We start from the raw sequence: 22411 nt of genomic DNA, 5'->3' as shown, positions 1-22411 counted from the left end.
TAGTTCTGGTGACAAGGAGAATTAAAATATAAGTTCTCTTTCTGTGGGTCAATAATAGTTTATGAAAAATTATTAAAATATACATTTAAATATAGGTGCATAAATATTTTAAAATAACATTTGGCAAACTTCTAAACCAATACATTATGAGAAACTCCCACATAAAGCCATAACTTCCCTGTCTTGTGTATGGAAAGGACTAATGAAAGATTGAAGGAGATAGTGTGATGAAGTAAGCATAGTAGAGACAAATGATGATTTTCAGAATTAAAGTACTTTTAATAACACATACATAGTTCTTAGTTTTCTATAGGTCAAGATACTATTTCATAACTTGAATGTTAATTCAGATAACCTCATTTGAATAGCGCCTCATTTTCTCAATGTATTTGGGAGATGAAATGTTCCTATTTTTCTTGTAACTAGTGTTTGAGTTAAAATTCTCCAGTCAACTGCAGTGCTTTACTCAGCATTTTTTGTGGAGTGCAGTCTTCTGTTTAACTGAAGCTTACAATTTTAAGTGTTCAGATTTATATTACAATAAAGAATACTATTTAAAGTATTGTGGATAAACTGCTTTTTAAAAAGCATTATATGTTTCCCTACCTTATTAAAAAGACTCGGCATAGAATCCTTAAAAGTGACTTTACTCTGGATCTGTTTCTGTGAATATACCCTGTGCAGTGGTTGCCCTTGGAGACTCCTGAGGTACACAGAGCTCTTTGCTACATGGCCCCATGGTGTGTTTGGTGTTCTTGGTCTGCTTTTGCTTTGCTGGCTCTTCCTACCAAGTTAGCAGTTATTTCCTGCACCTCTGCCTGTTTCTACCAGCTCTTTCCTCTGTGCTTCCCATCCTGACATGCTCATTATAGTTGGTTGTGAACTAGGAAAGCAGATGAGTAAATTTATCCAGTGTTTTTTAAAAAAAAAAAAAAAAAAAAGCACTGAGACACCTAAGTTCAGTGAGTGAGCTTTAGCTCTCTGAACTTCTTAACGTCTGGTGCTGAATAATCAGGGGAAAAAAGATATATTCCTGTACTTGAACAAGGTGGTTAAAATGCAGATATGTATAATGTTACTGAATATCATTGGTGATATAATCATCTAAATAACTTTAAGTGCAGTGACTTACTTTCCTTGTTAGTATTTGCTTGAGAATGCTTTAGCAGACTGTTCATACCTTGCCTATCATGATTATATTTTTGGCTGAAGCTCTTTTAATCAATGCTATACATAGTAGAACTTTGGGTTGGGATTTTGATCAACATTATTTGTTACTGTATGGCTTTGGAGAAGATTCAGTATCATTTCTAAAGAGTCTTAGAGCCCTAATCGTAGGTGATCCCAGTGGAGGTAGGATGATCATCTTAATAGTCAGAGGTCAGCTTCTCAGCATTCACAGAAGATCCTTATTCCTTCCCCTAGCTTAACTGGCTTCATATGCAACTGATAATGGAGAATTGCTGTCCACTACACATTCATTAGAGGGTATTGTGTTAATCTCACTGCTGATTGATAAATGTCAGAACTTGGTTGAGAGATGCGATATTCAGGGGGAAATATGTGAAGCTTATCCACTATTAGTCGTATAGGTTTATAAACTATAATCCTGGGTCCGCCCAGAGAGCAGCTGAGTGTGTAGGTTGCATTGCTTTGCCCTGTCCTGTCTCCAGTTGCTTTTGCCCCTGTCTTGCTTTGGTAAGATTCCAGCAGCCTACATTGAGTGTCAGCATTAGAAGCCATCACAGTGGATCTTCTTGAAATTGTTGTCAAGAACTTTGTTTATTATGTCAAAAAATGTCTTCTTTTTGTGAAGATTTCTATGAGAAATATCTTTTTTTTTTTTTTTTTTTTTTTTTTGCACCAAGAGTTGTATCTTTAGGCAGTTGATCTACTTATATCTACTGGGCACAAATGAATGTGTAGCTGGCAACTTCTCTTTTTCTCATAAAGCTATTAGAAATCTTAATGTTAAATCGGGAGAAGGAAATGGCAACCCACTCCAGTATTCTTGCCTGGAGAATCCTGTGGACAGAGGAGTGTGGAGGGCTGCTGTCCATAGGGTTGCACAGAGTCAGACATGACTGAAGAGACTTAGCAGCAGCATGCATTGGAGAAGGAAATGGCAGCCCACTCTAGTATTCTTGCCTGGAGAATCCCAGGGACAGAGGAGCCTGGTGGGCTGCTGTCTTTGGGATTGCACAGAGTTGGACACTACTGACATGATTTAAAAGCAGCAGCAGCAGTGTTAAATCTGTGGCCAGCCTCTGATACATATGTAGAACACCATACTGATGTATTTAGCCTTGTTTCTAGCTACACTTTGCTCCCATATTTTAATATATATTTTCATTGATTTATCATATGCATATAGAAAAGTACACACAGCATAGGTGTACAATGATTTTTTTTTTTTTGCAAAAAGAACACAGCTTTATATCCAGCACCCAGTTCAAGAAAAAAGTACATTAACCAAAGGAAACAAAATCATTGTTTCAGAAAGGTACCTGCACTTGCATGATGATCGCAGCATTACTTGGAATAGTCAAGACATGGAAAGAACCTAAGTGTCCATCAGTTGATGAATGCATAAAGAAAATGTGATGTGTATACACAATTGAAAATTATTCAGCCATAAAAGGGGGGAATCCTGCCATTTGCCACAACTTGGATAGACCTTGAGGGCATTATGCTAAGTGAAGTAAGTCAGGGAAAGACAAGTACTATGTGATCCTACTTATATGTGGAATCTTAAAGAAACCATACCCACGAATACAGAGAACAGGTTGGTGGGAGGTTAGCAAAAAGGTGAAGGTGACAAAAGGTACAAACTTCCAGTTTGAAGATAATTAAGTTCTGGGAATACAATATTACTAATAAAAGAGAATACTACCCAAAGCCACAGAAATCTCTTCCTTCCCTTCTTTCAGTTACTACATACTCCTAGCTTTCAACACCATTAGTTTTGCCTCTTTTTGAATTTGATACAGCATTGAACATTAAATTACAGCTGTGTGCAACAAAAAGGATGAATCTCACAAACATAATGTTGAGCAAAATAACCTAAATAGAAAAAGGTACGTATTATTCCATTCATTTCAAATTCACAATGAGGCAACACTCAACAAATCCAGTCTGTGATGTGAATGTACCACAGTATATATATCCATTCTGCCTAAATAGGACACTTGCATTGTTTTCACTCTTTGACTATTACTAATTGAATATTCATGAATATGTATTTTGGTGAATATATGTACCTACGAGTGCAGTGACATTCCAGGAATCGGTGAACTAAGATGGCCTGGAATGGGTGAATTTAACTCAGATGACCATTATATCTACTACTGTGGGCAGGAATCCCTTAGAAGAAATGGAGTAGCCATCATAGTCAACAGAAGAGTCCAAAATGCAGTATTTGGATGCAATCTCAAAAACAACAGAATGATCTCTGTTTGTTTCCAGGGCAAACCATTCAGTATCATGGTAATCCAGGTCTATGCCCCAACCAGTAACACTGAAGAAGCTGAAGTTGAACAGTCTATGAAGACCTACAAGACCTTCTAGAACTAACACCCAAAAAAGATGTCCTTTTCATTATAGGGGACTGGAATGCAAAAGTAGGAAGTCAAGAAACACCTGGAGTAACAGGCAAATCTGCCCCTGGAATACAGAATGAAGCAAGGCAAAGGCTAATAGAGTTCTGCCAAGAGAACACACTGGTCAGAGCAACACCTTCTTCCAACAACATAAGAGAAGACTCTACACATGGACATCACCAGATGGTCTACACTGAAATCAGATTGATTATATTCTTTGCAGCCAAAGATGGAGAAGCTCTATACAGTCAGCAAAAACAAGACTGGGAGCTGACTGTGGCTCAGATCATGAACTCATTATTGCCAGATTCAGACTGAAATTGAAGAAAATAGGGAAAACCACTATTCAGGTATGACCTAAATCATATCCCTTATGACTATATAGTGGAAGTGAGAAATTTAAGGGACTAGATCTGATAGACAGAGTGCCTGATGAACTATGGATGGAGGTTTGTGACATTGTACAGGAGACAGGAATAAACACCATCCCCAAAAAAAAGAAATGCAAAAAAGCAAAATGGCTGTCTGAGGAGGCCTTACAAACAGCTGTGAAAAAAGAGAAGTGAAAAGGAAAGATATAAGCAACTGAGTGCAGAGTTCCAAAGAATAGCAAGGAGAGATAAGAAAGCCTTCCTCAGTGATCAATGGAAAGAAATAGAGAAAAACAATAGAATGGGAAAGACTAGAGATCTCTTCAAGAAAATTAGAGATACCAAGGGAATATTTCATGCAAAGATGGACTCAATAAAGGACAGAAGTGGTGGGGACCTAACAGAAGCAGAAGATATTAAGAAGAGGTGGCAAGAATACACAGAAGAACTGTACAAAAAAGATCTTCACGACCCAGACAATCACGATGGTGTGATCACTCACTCAGTGCCAGATATCCTGGAATGTGAAGCCAAGTGGGCCTTAGCAAGCATCACTATGAACAAAGCTAGTGGAGATGATGGAATTCCAGTTGAGCTATTTCAAATCCTGAAAGATGCTGTGAAAGTGCTGTACTCAATATGCCAGCAAATTTGGAAAACTCGGCAGTGGCCACAGGCCTGGAAAAGGTCAGTTTTCATTCCAATCCCAAAGAAAGGCAATGCCAAAGAATGCTCAAACTACCGCACAATTGCACTCATCTCACACGCTATTAAAGTAATGCTCAAAATTCTCCAAGCCAGGCTTAAGCAATATGTGAAGCATGAACTTCCAGATGTTCAAGGTGGTTTTAGAAAAGGCAGAGGAAGCAGAGACCAAATTGCCAACATCCGCTGGATCATGGAAAAAGCAAGAGAATTCCAGAAAAACATCTATTTCTGCTTCATTGACTATGCCAAAACCTTTGTGTGGATCACAACAAACTGTGGAAAGTTCTGAAAGAGATGGGAATACCAGAACACCTGACTTGCCTCCTGAGAAATTTGCATGCAAGTCAAGAAGAAACAGTTAGAATTGGACATGGAACAACAGACTGGTTCCACATTGGGAAAGGAGTACGTCAAGGCTGTATATTGTCACCCTGCTTATTTAACTTATATGCAGAGTACATCATGAGAAACGGGCTGGAGGAAGCACAGGCTGGAATCAAGATTGCTGGGAGAAATATCAGTAACCTCATATATGCAGATGATACTCTTATGGCAGAAAGTGAAGTAGAACTAAAGAGCCTCTTGATGAAAGTGAAAGAGGAGAGGTGAAAAAGTTGGCTTAAAGCTCAACATTCAGAAAACTAAGATCATGGCATCCGGTCCCATCACCTCATGGCAAATGGATGGGGAAACAGTGGAAACAGTGTCAAACTTTATTTTTCTGGGCTCCAGAATCACTGTAGATGGTGATTGCAGCCATGAAATTAAAAGACGCTTACTCCTTGGAAGGAAAGTTAGGAGCAACCTAGACAGCATATTGAAAAGCAGAGAGATTACTCTGCCAACAGAGGTCCATCTAGTGAAGGCTGTGGTTTTTCCAGTGGTCATGTGTGGATGTGAGAGTTGGACTGTGAAGAAGGCTGAATACCGAAGAATTGATGCTTTTGAACTGTGGTGTTGGAGAAGACTCTTGAGTCCCTTGGACTGCAAGGAGATCCAACCAGTCCATCCTAAAGGAGATCAGTCCTGGGTGTTCCTTGGAAGGACTGATGCTAAAGCTGAAACTCCAGTACTTTGGCCACCTGATGCAAAGAGCTGACTCATTTGAAAAGACCCTGATGCTGGGAAAGATTGAGGGCAGGAGGAGAAGGGGATGACAGAGGATGAGATAGTTGGATGGCATCACTGACTGGATGGACATTGGTTTGGGTGGACTCCAGAAGTTGGTGATGGACAGGGAAGCCTGGTGTGCTGTGGTTCATGGGTCGCAAAGAGTCGGACGCGACTGAGCGACTGAACTGAAATGAACTGGCATTCCTGGGTGATATGGTATATAGATGTTTGGCTTCAGTGGATACAACAGTTTTCCAAAGGCATTGTACCAGGCTGCATGGTAGTCAGCAGTGTACAGTTGACTCTTGAACAGTGGAGTAGGGTTAGGGGTGCTGACTCTGAACATGGCCTAAAATCTGCATGTAACTTCACAGTGGGCTGCATCAGCATGCACTCTCAGATTCTACCAACCTCTGACTGTGTAGTACTGTGAAAAGTGAAGTCGCTCAGTCCTGTCTGACTCTTTGCATACCCATGGACTGTAGCCTAGCAGGCTCCTCTGTCCATGGAATTTTCCAGACAAGAGTACTGGAGTGGGTTGCCATTTCTTTCTCCAGGGGATCATCCCAACCCAGGGATTGAACCTGGGTCTCCTGCATTGCAGGCAGACGCTTTACCATCTGAGCCAACAGGGAAACCCGTGTTTTACTGTATTCAGTGAAAAAAGCCTGCATTAAGTGGACCCATGCAATTCAAACTCATGTTGCTCAAGGGTCAACTGTATGAGAATTCCAGTTTATCTAATCCTCACTAACACTTGAAATTTTTCTGTCTTCACTTAAGCGATTCTAGTGGTTTGATGGGGTATCACATGGGGATTTATATAATTTGCATTTCCCCTATCTCTGTTGAAGTTAAGCACCTTTCCATAAGTCTGTTGGCCATTTGGAGAGTCTCTTTTGTGACATGCCAGTTCAAGTGGTTTATCATTTGGAATGTCTGATGTTTTCTTTGTGTAATTCTTTGTACATTCTATGTGGATCTTTGCTGAGTCTATGTGATGTAAGTATCTTTCCCCATTTGGTGGCTTGATTTTCCATTCTCTTTATGTTGTGATAAATAGAACTCATAATTGTGAAGTAGTCCATCATAAAGTTCCATCTTGGTTCGTGCTTATTGTGGCCTGCTTAAGAAATTGGTCTAGTACTCCAAGGTAATGAAAATATTCTTCTGTTTTCTTCTAAAAGATTTAGTTTTGTCTTTTACATTTATATCAACAGTCCACCTGTACTTTATTTTTTGTTTATGCTGTGAAATATAGGAGTCAAGATTAAATATTTTCCTTAGGAAAATCAGTTTGACATGTGCTAAATAGCTTTAGTCGTGTCCGACTCTTTGCTACCCTGTGGACAGAAGCGCTTCAGGCCCCTCTGTCCATGGGATTCTCCAGGCAAGATTACTGGAGTGGGTGGCCATGGCCTCCTCCGGGGGATCTTCCCTGGTACCATTTATTAAAAAGACCGTGCTTTCCTCACTACACTCAAATGTCACATTGGTCATAAGTCAGGTGCCTGAGCGACTGAACAACGACAAGGTGATGGCATCATTCGTGTGTGTGCTTCCGGACTCCCTCTTCTGTCCCATTAATCTCTTTGTTCTTGAGCTAATATCATATTGGTTTAATAACTGTATCTTTGTAGTATGTCTTGGTGTTTGGAAATATAAGTTCTCCAGCTTTGTGTTCAAGACTGTCTTGGCTATTCTTGGGCTTTGCAAACTAGATATTAGGATCAGCTTGTCAATTTCCATTTAAAAAATCTGCTGGAATTTTTTTAAGATTGCATTTAATCTATACATCACCTGCCATCTTGACAAGACTTAAATGCAATCCATAAGTAAAAAAAATCTCCATCCCTTCATGTATTTGTAGCTATTCTGAAATTTTTCTCAAAGATGTTTCATAGTTTTGAGTATATAGATTTTATCTTTTTAGATTTGTTCTTCCATATTTAATATCTCTGTATTATAATAATTTAAAAACTTTTTTCTTTTTTGTTGATATATAGACATTAAATTGACTTTTAAAAATATTGTTCTTGTAATTAGCAATTTTACCAGATGTGCTTATTCATTCTAATAGATTTTTTGCAGTTTTGTGTGTGTGCAAAGCATTCTGAAAACATTGTCATGTCTTCTACCTATTTTATTTCTTCCCTTTTTAAACTTGATGGCTTTTCTTTTTTGTCTTACTGCACTGCCTAGGACCACAGTGTTGTAGAAAGCATTAATAGTTTTACCACTAAGTATGATGTTTGCAGTAGGTTTTTCTTAGTTCTTTTTACTAATAGATTGCTGAGAGTTTTTATTGTAAGAGGATGCTGAATGAGTCTGAGCAAACTCCAGGAGATAGTGAAGGATAGGGAAGCTGGCGAGCTACAATTCATGGGGTCGCAAAGAGTCAGACATGACTTAGCAACTGAACAACAGCAAATGTTGTCAAATACTTTTTCTATCAAGGTGAACATATGATTTCTCTCCTTTTTTCTCTTTATGTAGTTAATCACACTAATTGAGGTTTTGATGCTAACCCACCCTGGAATAAATAAACTGGGTTGTGCTGTATTATCTTTTTTATGTATCTTTACATTAAGTGAGGTGATATTTTATTTGGAATTTTTGCACATTCATGAAAGTGGTTGGTCTGTGATTGTTCTTATAGTGTCCTTGTCTAGATTTGTCAGTAAGATTATCTGACTTTACAAGTTGGGAAATGTTCTTTTATTCTGTTTTGTAGAAGAATTTGTGTACAGTTAATATTATTTCTTTCTTAAACTTTTGGAAGAATTCACCAGGGAAGAAATCTGAACCACAAATTGTCTTTGTGGGAAGTCTTTTAGTAATAGACTCAATTTATTTAATAGATACCAAACAATTCAGATTTCCTGTTTATTCTTTTATCAGTTTCAGCGAGTTTTTCAAGGAATACACCCATTCCTGTATGTTACCAAATTTAAAGCTTCTCTCAATATCCTCTGAATATCTTTTTATCATTTAAAAATCTGGTCATTTCCCATTTTTCTCTCCTGATTTTGGTAATTTCTGTTTTTCCCATTTTTTTTCTTGCTGGGAGGATATAAATTTTATTAATATCTTCAGAGAACCAGCCTTTAGCTTTGTTAATTTCCTCTCTGTATTTCTTAATTTGTTGCTTTCTCTTATTGTATTTAGTATTTCTTTCCTTCCACTTTTTTTTTAAGTTCCTGTTCTTTTTCTAATTTCTTGAGATGGAAGTTTAGATCATTGTTTTTCAGCCTTTCTTCTTTCCAATCTTTGCATTTTCAGACCACAGATTGCCTTGTTTGACATTGCTTTGGAATAGCAAACAAGGGGCTTCCCTGGGGCTTTAGTTTTCGCACAGTAAAGAATCTGCTTGCAATGCAGGAGGCCCCGGGTTTGATCTCTGGGTTGGGAAGATCTCCTGGAGAAGAGAATGGCAATCCACTCCAGTAGTCTTGCCTGGAGAATTCCACAGAGGACCCACGTGGGCTACAGTCCATGGGGTCGCAGAGTCAGATACAGATTTAAAATTTGTGTCTTCATTATTAATTAATTTAAAATGTTTTCTACTTTCTGTTGGGATTTCTTCTTTGACTCATTGTCTATTTTAAAAGGTACCATTTAATTTTCAGACAGTTGAGGATTTTCTGTTTTTAGTTATTGAGTTCTAACTTAATTTCACTGTGCAGAGAGTATATGAAAAGATTTTAAAGTTTTGAATTTTTATCTATGCTTGCTTCACAATGCAACATTTGGTCAATTGTAGTAACTCTTTCATATGCATTTGAAAAGAAGATAAACAGTCCTCTGTATTCACCTGTTCCACATCCAGCAATGTGGAGGGCCAACTCTAAGGAACTTGAACATCTGTGGATTTTGGTTTCTTCAGGGTTCCTGGAAGCAATTCCCTGCAGATATCAAGGGAGGACTGTATTCTGTCATTGTTGATTTCATGTTTTATAGATGCCATTGTGTTCCTAATTTCACTATCCCTCCTAGTTTTTTGTATGCTTAGCCTGATGTTAAGAGACATGTGTTAGATCTGTCAGATCTGTCTGAGTGTAGATTTGTCTGTTCCTCTGCTTAGTTCTGTCATTTATTTGCTAAAATATTTTGTTGTTTGATTACCAGGCGCGTATGGATTGAGAACTGTGGTCTCTTCCTAGTGATTTCATTCCTCTGTCGTCATGAAACATCCTTCTTTCTCTCTAATAGTGTTCCTACCTTAAAGTCTAGGTTTTTTTGCTATTAGCATAGTTAAAATAGCTTTCTTTTAGTTAATGTTTATATGATACACTTTTTATTCTTAACTTTCAGTATTTCTGGGTCCTTAAAAGTATCTCTTTGTAGGCAGGATAGAATTGAATTTTACATTTTATCTAGTTTTTTATTTAGAGCATTTAGCCCAGTTATATTTAATGTTATTACATTTGGGTTTATGACTACCAATTTACTATTTATGTTCACTTTTTATCTTGTCTTATGTATCATTATTTTTTTATTTCATTTATTCCATTTAGTTTTCTTGGTATGAACTTGTTGGTTATATATTCTTTTTCATTTTCTATACAGTTTACCCTTGAATAGTATGAGGCTTAGGGGTGCTTACCTTCCACAAGTCAGAAATCCACGTTTAACAGTCCTATGTATGCAGTCAGCCCTCCAAACTGTGACTGCATTTACAGATTGAACCAACGGGAATCATGTACCACTGGAGCATAAATGGGAAATAAATGGACCATGTATAAGCGGACTTAACGCACTTCAAACTTGGGTTATTCAAGGGTCAACTCTTTTTTATTTCTATCCTTTTGTCCCTTGATTTATTACAGTAAATCCAAATTTACCTGTTACTGCTTTTCCAGTAATGTTAGAACCATTTATTCCCCGCTCATCCCAAAATACTTTTTAATAAATATGGTGCTCATTATGCTGTAATCTAATTATCTTTTTGTCTTCTGTTGGAATGTGCATTTCTCAAGTCCAGGAATTATAGTTTATTGAGCATCTATTTTATTTCCAGTATGTAGTACATAGTAGTGGAGAAGGAAATGGCAACCCACTCCAGTGTTCTTGCCTGGAGAATCCCAGGGACAGAGGAGCCTGGTGGGCTGCTGTCTATGGGGTCGCACAGAGTCGGACATGATTGACGCGACTTAGCAGCAGCAGCGGTACATAGTAGGGATGTTTGTCAAATGAGGTAATTATGTTCAACTAGTGAAGAATAGTAGCAGTGGGTATTTCTAAAACAAGGTTGAAGGTAAACTAAAGAACCATTCTCACTTCTTAAAAAAAAAAAAGGCAACCCTTATGAATAATCTCTAATGAGAGGGTTTTAAACATCAGATAGCTTTGCTGCTGCTGCTAAGTCGCTTCAGTCGTGTCCAACTCTGTGCGACCCCATAGATGGCAGCCCACCAGGCACCCCCGTCCTTTAGATTCACAGATACAGAGAGCAAGCCAGCGGTTACCAGTTGGGGGGAGGACTGGGGGAGGGGTAGTGTAAGAGTAGGAGATTGAGGTACATGCTTAAAAAAATTTTTTTTAATATATTTTATACTAGATATAAAATAAACTACAAGGATATATTGTACAGCATGAGGAATATAGCAAATATTTTCTAGTAATTATCAGTGGATATAACCTTTAAAAACTGTGAAAAAAGTAAGCATTGAAATTAAAACATCTAATAGCTTCAGTAGTTGAACTGTCTATCTAGATTACTAACTAGCTTGTCGCTGTTATTGTTTAGTTGCAAAGTCATTTCTCACTCTTTTTGTGACCCTGTGGGCCTTCCAGGCACCTCTCTCCATAGAATTTCCCAGGCAAGGATACTGGAGTGAGTTGCCATTGCCTTCTCCAGGGGATCTTCCCAATCCAGGGATTGAACCCTCATCTCCTGTGTTGGCAGACAGATTCTTTACCACTGAGCCACCTGGGAAGCCTCAATAGCTTACTTATGTTAAAATACATTACTTGAATATTTTCATTTGTCTTTGGACAAGGAAAAATTGAATTTCAAAGTGATATGTGATACAGGTGTTCAGTGAAAGTATTCTTTATTAAGCTGATTTTAATTGGAAATTATTTCATATAAGAAATCAAATGAATTAATTTAAGATGGGAAATTTTTTTTTGTTTGAATACTTTCTAATTTTAAACAAGTTGTAAAAAATTTGTTTTGTCCTACACATGCTAGTGAAACTAACAAAGACTAAACACAAAGAAAGAATATTAAAAAGGCAAGGGAGAAGCAACAAGTAACATACAAAGGAAACTCCATACGTTTATAATAGCTGATCTTTCAGCAGAAACTCTGCAAGTCAGAAGGGAATGGCAGGATGTATTTAAAGTACTGAAAGGGAAAAACCGACAACCAAGATTATTGTACCCGGGAAGGATCTCATTCAAAATTGATGGAGAAATAAAAAGCTTTTCAGACAAGCAAAAGTTAAGAGAATTCAGTACCACCAAACCAGCTTTAAAACAAATGTTAAAGGGACACATATAGTCAAGAAATACAACAGAAGAAAAAAGATCTACAAAATCAGTTCAGTTCAGTCGTGTCCAACTCTTTGCCACCCCATGAACTGCGGCACACCAGGCTTCCCTGTCCATCACCAGCTCTTGGAGTCCACCCAAACCCATGTCCATCGAGTTGGTGATACCATCTAGCCATCTCATCCTCTGTCGTTCCCTTCTCCTCCTGCCTTCAATCTTTCCCAGTATCAGGGTCTTTTCAAATGAGTCAGCTCTTCGCACCAGGTGGCCAAAGTATTGGAGTTTCAGCTTCAACATCAGTTCTTCCAATGAACACCCAAGACTGATCTCCTTTACGATGGGCTGGTTGGATCTCCTTGCAGGGGAGTCCAGGGGACTCTCAAAAGTCTTTGCCAACACCACAGTTCAAAAGCATCAATTCTTCGGCGCTCAGCCTTCTTCACAGTCCAACTCTCACATCCATACATGACCACTGGAAAAACCATAGCCTTGACTAGACACACCTTTGTTGGCAAAGTAATGTCTCTGCTTTTCAATATGCTATCTAGGTTGGTCATAACTTTCCTTCCAAGGGAGCAAGTGTCTTTTAATTTCATGGCTGCAGTCACCATCTGCAGTGATTTTGGAGCCCCCCAAAATAAAGTCTGTCACTGTTTCCATCATTTCCCCATCACATGAAAGGCTAGTTGTTTTAAAACAGTAATACATTTTAATTTTATTAACTCTTGGTCCAGAGTGAGCAAGAAAGAGAAGACAAACTACCAGTATCAGGAGTGAAAGTGGGCATATCATTATAGATCCTACATTCAAAGGATAAGTAAATACTATGAACCACTCTTAACATAAATTTGACAGCATGGATGAAATGGATCAATTTCTTCAAAGACAAATCCTAACAAGACTTAACAGAGAAATAGATAACTTGCCTAGCCCTGCATCTATTAAAGAGATTGAATAAGTAGTTGAAAACCTTCCAACAAATGCTCTCTTTTATAAGGGCCCTAACCCCATTCATGAGGGCTTACAATGTGATAACCTCCCCAAAGCTCCACTTTCAAACACCATCACACTGGGGATTAGGTTTCAGTGTTGGAGAGACACAGACATTCAGTGTGTAGCCGGGATCTACAGAAGTCTACAGCAGGGTTTCTTAGCCTTAGGATTGGTCACATTTTGGACCTGATAATTCCTCTAAAACTCAATAGTGTTAAGATGTCAGTTCTCTCTACATTGACTATAGATCCAGTGTCCTCTCAAAATGTTAGCAGGCTTATTTGGTAGATATTAAACTGACTCTGTAAATGGCTAGCCTAGGTAACTAGAATAGGCAAAATAGTTTCACAAGGGAAGAACAAAGTTGGATGCTCAAAGTCTCTGATTTTGAGAACTTTCAGGAAATAGTGATTAAAGGGTGTGTTATTGGTAAATTACAATTTCAATTAAATATTAAATTAAATATTAGGACTTCCCTGTAGCTCAAACCCTAAAGAAGCTGCCTGCAATGCAGGAGACCTGGATTCAGGGTCAGGAAGATCCTCTGGAAAAGGAAATGGCAATCCATTCCTGTATTCTTGCTTGGAGAATCCCATAGACAGAGAAGCCTAGAGGGCTACAGTTCATGGGGTGGCAAAGAGTCGAACACGACTGAGCAACTAACACTTACGTACACTTACTTATTGGTAAAAGCTTTTGTATATACATACGTATATAAGTTGCTAAGTCGTATCTGACTCTGTGATTCTATGAACTGGCTTCTCTGTGCATAGGATTTCCCAAGGCAAGAATTCTGGAGTGGGTTGCTATTTCCTTCTCAGAGGATCTTCCCAACCCAGCGATCAAAACTGGGTCTCTGGCTTGGAGGACAGATTGTTTACCACTGAGCCACCTGGGAAGTAGAATGGAGTAGAGTCCAGAAATCAGACGCACACAGATATGCTTGATTGGTTTTTTACTAAGAAGAATAGGCATTTCACTGGTGAATTGATCATCTTTTCCAAAAAATGGTGCTAGAACAATGGGATTCAGGTCAGTTCCTTCACTTAGTTGTGTCCGACTCTTTGCCACCCCATGGACTGCAGCACGCCAGGCCTCCCTGTCCATCACCAACTCCCAGAGTTTACTCAAACTCATGTCCATTGAGGCGGTGATGCCATCCAACCATTTCATCCTCTGTTGTCCCCTTCTTCTCCCGCCTTCAATCTTTCTCAGCATCAGGGTCTTTTCAAATGAGTCAGTTCTATGCATCAGATAGCCAAACTATTGGAGTTTCAGCTTCGGCTTCAGTTCTTCCAAGGAATATTCAGGACTGATTTCCTTTAGGATTGACAGGTTTGATCTCCTTGCAGTCCAAGGGACTCTCAAGAGACTTCTCCAACACCACAGTTCAAAAGCGTCAATTCTTCAACACTCAGCTTTCTTTATGGTCAAACTCTCACATCCATACAAGAACACTGGAAAAACCATAGCCTTGACTAGATGGACCTTTGTTGGCAAACTAATGTCTCTGCTTTTTAATATGGTGTCTAGGTTGTTCATAGCTTTTTGTTCAAGGAACAAGCGTCTTTTAATTTCATGGCTGCTTTCACCATCTGCAGTGATTTTGGAGCCCCCCAAAATAAAGTCTGCCACTGTTTCCATCATTTCCTCATCTGTTTGCTATGTGATGGGACTGGATGCCGTGATCTTCGTATTTAAATGTTGAGTTTTAAGCCAACTTTTTCACTCTCCTCTCTCACTTTCATCAAGAGGCTCTTCAGTTCTTCGCTTTCTGCCCTAAGGGTGGTATCATCTGCGTATCTGAGTTTATTGATATTTCTCCCGGCAATCTTGATTCCAGCTCGTGCTTCCTCTAGCCTGGCATTTCCCATGATGTTCTCTGTATATAAGTTAAATAAGCAGGGTGATAATATACAGCCTTGATGCACTCCTTTCCCAATTTTGAACCAGTCTGTTGTTCCATGTCCATTTCTAACTGTTGCTTCTTGACCTGCGTACAGATTTCTCAGGAGGCAGGTCAGGTGGTCTGGTATTCCCATCTCTTAAAGAATTTTCCACAGTTTGATTTGTTCCACACAGTCAAAGGCTTTGGCATAGTCAATAAAGCAGAAATAGATGTTTTTCTGGAACTCTCTTGCTTTTTATGTGATCCAGTGGATGTTATCGATTTGATCTCTGGTTCCTCTGCCTTTTCTAAATCCAGCTTGAACATCTGGAAGTTCACGGTTCATGTACTGCTGAAGGCCTGGCTTGGAGAATTTTGAGCATTATTTTACTAGCATGTGAGATGAGTGCAGTTGTTCTGTAGTTTGAGCATTCTTTGGCATTGCCTTTCTTTGGGATTGGAATGAAAACTGACCTTTTCCAGTCCTGTGGCCACTGCTGAGATTTCCAAATTTGCTGACATATTGAGTGCACACTTTTATGGCATCATCTTTTAGGATTTGAAATAGCTCAACTGGAATTGTATCACCTCTACAAGTTTTGTTCATAGTGATGCTTTCTAAGGCCCACTTGACTTCACATTCCAGGATGTCTGGCTCTAGGTGAGTGATCACACCATAGTGATTATCTGGGTCATGAAGATCTTTTTTGTATAGTTCTTCAGTGTATTCTTGCCACCTCTTCTTAATATCTTATGCATTTGTTAGGTCCATACCATTTCTGTCCTTTATTGTGCCCATCGTTGCATGAATGTTCCCTTGGTATCTCTGATTTTCTTGAAGAGATCTCTAGTTTTTCCCATTCTATTGTTTTCCTCTATTTCTTTGCATTGATCACGGAGGAAGGCTTTCTTATCTCTCCTTGCTGTTCTTTGGAACTCTGCATTCAAATGGGTATATCTTTCCTTTTCTCCTTTGCCTTTCACTTCTCTTCTTTTCTCAGCTATTTGTAAGGCCTCCTCAGACCACCATTTTGCCTTTTTGTATTTCTTTTTCTTGGAGGTGGTCTTGATCCCTGCCTCCTGTACAGTGTCACAAACCTCCGTCCATAGTGCTGTATGCAAAAAATGAAGCTTGAGTTCTACCTCACACCACCTACAAGAATTAATTCAAAATAGATCATAGACTAAATGTAAAAACAAAGAACCGTTAAAAACATAAAACATTTTTGTTATGTTTAATTAGGCAAACATTTTAGGTAAAACAACAGAAGTGTAATCCATGAAGCAAAATAATGACGTGTAGACCTCAGGAAAATTACTAACTTTTGTCCTCCAAAAGACATGGTTAAGAGAATAACACAAGCCATAGGCTGGGAGAAAATAGTTGCTAACTACATGTTTGACAAAGGGCTTGTATCCAAAATATGCTAAGAACTATGAGAATATAATAATTTGAAAACATCTAACCCAATTTAAGGCAGTGGCACCCCACTCCAGTACTCTTGCCTGAAAAATCCCATGGGTGGAGGAGCCTGGTAGGCTGCAGTCCATGGGGTCGCTAAGAGTCGGAAATGACTGAGCGACTTCACTTTCACTTTTCCCTTTCATGCATTGGAGAAGGAAATGGCAACCCACTCCAGTGTTCTTGCCTGGAGAATCCCAGGGATGGGGGAGCCTGGTGGGCTGCCGTCTCTGGGGTTGCACAGAGTTGGACATGACTGAAGTGACTTAGCAGTATCAGCAACACAATTTAATAATGGGCAAAAGATTTGAACAGACCCTTCACCAATGAAAATATGCAAAAGGCATGTAAAACACATGAAAACGTGTTCAGTATCGTTAGTCACTTGGGAAGTGCAATTACAACCATGGGCATTGCTGGACTCGATACCCATTTCTAGTAGGGATGTGGGGAAGTTGAAATATTGATGTGTTACCTGTGGGAATGCAAAATGGTTTCCCAAAAGCTAATCCCTTTACTCAAGAGAAGTGGAAACTTATCTTTACACAAAGATCTGTTTATAACAGCCATATTCATAATCACTAAAAACTAGAAACAGCCCAATGTCCTTCATGGGCTATCAACACAGTCCATACAAACTGAGAAAAAAAGGGAAAAAACATCTTCTCTGTACACAACAACCTTTATGAATCTCAGCTGTATTATGCTAAGTGAGAGAAATGAGACTCTGAAGGTCAGATACTGTATGCTTCCATTTGTATGACATTCTAGAAAAGACCAGACTGTCGTGTCAGAGAAGAGGTTCAGTGGTTATCAGTGGTTATCAGAGGTTAGTGATTAGAGATGTTGATGTTCATACTGTCAGCACGAAGGAGTTTTTTTGGGTCGTAGAACTGTTATGTACCTTGTGATCATGGTTACATGATTGCTTGCATTTAAAAAATGCACAGAACTCGGCTTGCCAGGTCGTGCTAGTGGTAGAAGGCACCTGCCAGTGCAGAAGGTGCAAGAGATGCAGGTTCGATCCTGGAGTGGGAATTGGCACCCCACCAAGTATTCTTGCCTGGAAAATTCCATGGGCAAAGGAGCCTGGCAGGCTACAGTCCATGAGGTCACAAGCAGTCGGACACAACTGAGAGATTGAGCACTCTGAATACCAACAGCAAACTTATTGTACATTAAAATATATATTTATAACTTCCTCTAGTTCTGTCAGTTCCCATTAAAACATTTTAAAATGGCAAAGATCCCACTCTTTCATTGTAATACTTAAAAATTACCACTCCTTCATTCTTGGTTACCTTAGGAAGTTGAGTAAGTTTTGTAACATAGTAGAAAGAAACCCCAAGGAAGATAGCCATCACTCCTTCACATTTTTCTTGGCTAAATATAACTCTTTATTGTTCCTCTGCTTTGGCAACAAGTCATAGTGTGAGTTCCCTATACTTTTCCTGGAGCACATGGCTTTAACCTTGACATTGCACGTATGCCTTCCTCTTTTTTTCTTTTTTCCCCTAGTCTTCACTCACACACACACATGCATACCCTATTTATACCATTCATTCTCTTATTTAACAATCCATCTAGATCCTCTGCTACCGTATGGGATACAAAGACTAAGAAGGCATGTTTTCCAATGAAATCAGTTCTGGAGGGCAAAGGGAAGGTACATTAACAAACAATGATGTAGATTATTGTCATTGAGTCATAGTAGAAGTATCAACGAGCGTGATGTAGCACAAAAGAGTGAATAATCCTTTCTGCCTCATTGGGTCAGAGAGGAGTCCACACAAGAAAGACATAAAAGTGCCTCAAATAAAAATTTAAAATTTCATTTTTTAAATGTAGTAGTATATTGTAGACCAGACAGTTTAAGAAAAATATGAAATTTAGCAGTAAATTGGTCAGAAACAATCTTGAAAAAGCATCTTGAAAACCTCAACTAGGTGATATGAAGATGGGATATAGTGGTAAATTTTGTGAAGGTTATATGAAAAATAGCTGATTAAAATGAAAAAGCTCTGAGTATCATAGAGGACTAAAGCCTATTAATTAGTAATATACTATTAATTAAAGAAAACAGGAGCAAATATAATGAGATACTATTGATATATCAAATGGCCAAATATAATAAGATACTATTGATGTATCAAATTTCCTATGAATTAATCTGCTAATTAAACTTCCTAACTTTGGGCTTGCTGACTCACTTTGAGTTTAGATTTTGCCTCAGTTCTCAACATGTTCCTCAACATGTTCTCTAGTTACACTATGCACAGAGAATCCTCTTTCTGTTTTTAAATTGCTGTGCTCTAGCCTTATTGGCCAGAGAAGGCAATGGCATCCCACTCCAGTACCTTGCCTGGAAAATCCCATGGATGGAGGAGCCTGGTGGGCTGCAGTCCATGGGGTCGCTAAGAGTCGGACATGACTGAGCGACTTCACTTTCACTTTTCACTTTCATGCATTGGAGAAGGAAATGGCAACCCACTCCAGTGTTCTTGCCTGGAGAATCCCAGGGGCGGGGGAGCCTGGTGGCTGCCGTCTATGGGGTCGCACAGAGTCGGACACGACTGAAGTGACTTAGCAGCAGCAGCAGCAGCCTTATTAGTCTTCTCCTTTTTCTTGAGTAACCAGACACTGCTATCGTAGAACACCATTGCACATCTCCATCTGAATGGTTAACTCCTCATCTGTTTCAAAACTGTTTATTGAAGTGTAAACCCTTACAGCATATTTTAAATTAGAACTCACCTCACCTCCTTTCACCTGAAGCATTCCTGACCTCTTTTCCCTGTCCTGCTTATTTTTTAAAGTCTTAACTTCTGACATGTGATTTACTCATTATGATTATTGTTTATTGTATTCCTGTACCTCTGCTAAAGTATAAGCTTCATTAGGGTAAAGATCTTTGTTTCGTTCATTGACGTTGCCTAGATTTCTGGAACAGTGCTTGGAATATGGTAGGCACATAGTGAATATTTGTTGGAAAACAGAACTTTTTAGAAATTTCCACTTCTTGATCCCCTGAGTACTAATCTCTGGGCTGGTTTTTTGTGGGGTTTTTTTTGTTTTTTGTTTTTTGTTTTTCACTGATAGCATCTGGATTCAGACTCTTAAAATAAGGTAGAATGTCTGTGACTTGACATTTTAGAACTTCTGCTATCCAGTTGAACTGTTATGATACCTAAGCATTGTTCAGGAACACTGGCTTGAACCTCAAAGCTCTTCCAGACTTAAATAATAAATAGTTACCTCCCCATGAGGCCACCTTTTGAAGTGTGGTGTAAACACTGTTAGAAACAGTGGTAAAGATAAACCTCTCCATTTGGCTTTTGAATTTTCTTTGTTAATTTTTGAATGTTTTCCAACTTTTGATTCTTAGTTCGCACATAAAATGAGACTTGAATTGTTTCTGCAGTAACATTTGAACATAACTCACCCAATAAAACTCACCTACTCAGGCCAAAAAAACATGATACAATAGAAAAGAAAGTGGCTCTGAAGGTTGCCAGAGTTTGGCTTTTAGACAATGGACAAGGCCACTCTGTTCTTGGAATGTACTTCCATGATATGCTTGGAAATGCAGGAAACCTTCAGCAGATTTTGTATCTCAGAAAATCATAATATTCAAACATTCTTGAAACATCCAGGATTATATGTAGATGGTTATTTTCGTTCAGCATCTTAAATTGTATGTTTTAGTTGCTAAGTCCTAACCTGCTCTTGCGACTCCATGGACTGTAGCCCACCAGGCTTCTCTGTCCATGGGATTTCCCAGGCAACAATACTGGAGTGAGTTGCCATTTCCTTCTCCAGGGGATCTTCCTGACCCAGGGTTTGAACCTGCATTGACAGGCAGATTCTTTACCACTGAACCATGGGGGAAGCCCCTTAAACTGTATAGGAAATAAAATTAACCTCTATGTAGTATAGTAAATTTAAAGTTCAAGTAGTAAATAAGCAGCTATGTAGATTCTAAAAACAGAGGACTTCAGTTTGTAAGGCAAGTATGGTTAAAAAAATGTAACTGAAAACATTGAAGTATCACTCAAGTTTCCTTTTCTTCATATATCTTTTTTGATTAAAACCATATACCTATACGTTTATATATTCCTAAGCTTATAGCCCTTATCATTTCTTGTTTTCCTAATGCCTTTTGAAAAACCTCTTTTTCATTTTAAGATTTTATCCCATAAAGGCCATGTGGACTATTTGACTTTGTTTATATTCTTGTTAATGTTCTACTGTGTTTTTATTTTTATTTTATTTTTTTTCTTTATTAAGAAATGAAAATATTAATTTATTTTCATTCTGATAGTGTCTAAAATGAGAGCTGATAGTCTGCTGATTGTTGGTAGAGCTCTTTTATTTTTACTGTGTTTTTAAAAAAAGGAAAGAAAGGAAGAAAATGATAAAGCTCTAGCACAATTCCTTAATTTAACCCTCTTCTGTATATGTATACTTTCATCTTCATGGACTATCAGTTGTTCTCTGCCTTCCCTTTTACTCCTACTTCATGTAAAAATGACGAGAGGTTCACATATAAAACCTTAAAAGTATTAATAAAACCTCCCAGAAATCCCAGATGTAATTGCAGCTAGCAACTTTCTGTATATCTGTCACATCTGAATATGTATACATAGACAATATGTGTGGAGAAGGCAATGGCACCCCACTCCAGTACTCTTGCCTGGAAAATCCCATGGATGGAGGAGCCTGGTAGGCTGCAGTCCATGGGGTCGCGAATAGTCGGATACAACTGATCGACTTCACTTTCACTTTTCACTTTCCTGCATTGGAGAAGGAAATGGCAACCCACTCCAGTGTTCTTGCCTGGAGAATGCCAGGGACGGGGGCGCCTGGTGGGCTGCCGTCTCTGGGGTCGCACAGAGTTGGACATGACTGAAGCGGCTTAGCAGCCGTAGCGGACAATATGTGTATTTTCTTTGTTATGACCTGTGTTTTGCCATTAGTCATATTTTTCCACGTCATTTATTTTATTAGCATTTTAAGACTTGAGATTAAATTCATATAACATAAAGTTCACTGTTTTAACCATTGTAAAGTGTACAATACACTGGATTTTAGTATCTGCACAGTGTCGTGCGACTACCACTGCTGTCAGTTCCAGGACATTTTCATTATATTATAAAAGAACCTCTGTATCCACTGAGCAGGCACTTCCTTTTCTCTCCCCACCCCATTTCCTAGAAACCACTAATATACTTTTGGTCCTTACGGATTTACTTCTGAACATTTCATGTAAATGAAGTTGTAAAATATGTGGCTTTTATGTTTGGCTTCTTTAATTTAGCATGTTTTCAAGGCTAATCCTTCTTGTACAGCTACTAGAACTTCATTCCTTTTAAAGGTTGAATAATGTTCCATTCTATAGACACACCACATTTTGTGTATTCATTAATCATTTAATGGGCATTTAGATTGTTTCCATTTTTTTCTACAGCAACAGTCCTATTATAATAGTACTGTTATGAAAAGTCATGTACAGGTTTTTGAGCATCTATCTTCTCTTGTTTATATTGCCATTTCATTTTAAACAAATATATAATATTCGATTGTATAAATTAACCATAATTGTCATATTTACTAATCAAAATTTTTTACCAAATTTGTCTTTCATAAACATGCTGTCATATATCACTGAAAAAAATTTTTCACAGTTTTCTAATTCTTTAAAATTGTTTTCTATTAATGATAGTAGCTAATGAATTCTTAGAATTGTAATTACTGAAATTAAAGGGTATGCACATTATGA

At 38.4% G+C, this 22411-nt stretch overlaps 1 protein-coding gene and 1 non-coding gene across 6 annotated transcripts in view; one reads left to right on the top strand and one right to left on the bottom strand.

Moving 5' to 3' along the window:
• The window catches only part of LOC123334677 (RUN domain-containing protein 3B), a 48724-nt gene that overhangs the window by 5537 nt on the left and 20776 nt on the right, over positions 1-22411 (top strand). The window lies entirely within an intron of this gene.
• TRNAC-GCA lies at positions 6355-6426 on the bottom strand. Its single transcript has one exon. It is a non-coding gene; the product is annotated as a tRNA-Cys (tRNA).

The sequence above is a fragment of the Bubalus bubalis genome, chromosome 8 (genome assembly GCF_019923935.1).
Source record: "Bubalus bubalis isolate 160015118507 breed Murrah chromosome 8, NDDB_SH_1, whole genome shotgun sequence".
Classification (NCBI taxonomy): Eukaryota; Metazoa; Chordata; class Mammalia; order Artiodactyla; family Bovidae; genus Bubalus; species Bubalus bubalis.
The sequence above is the reverse complement of the archived record's forward strand: the minus strand, read 5'-3'. Positions and strand labels throughout refer to the sequence as shown.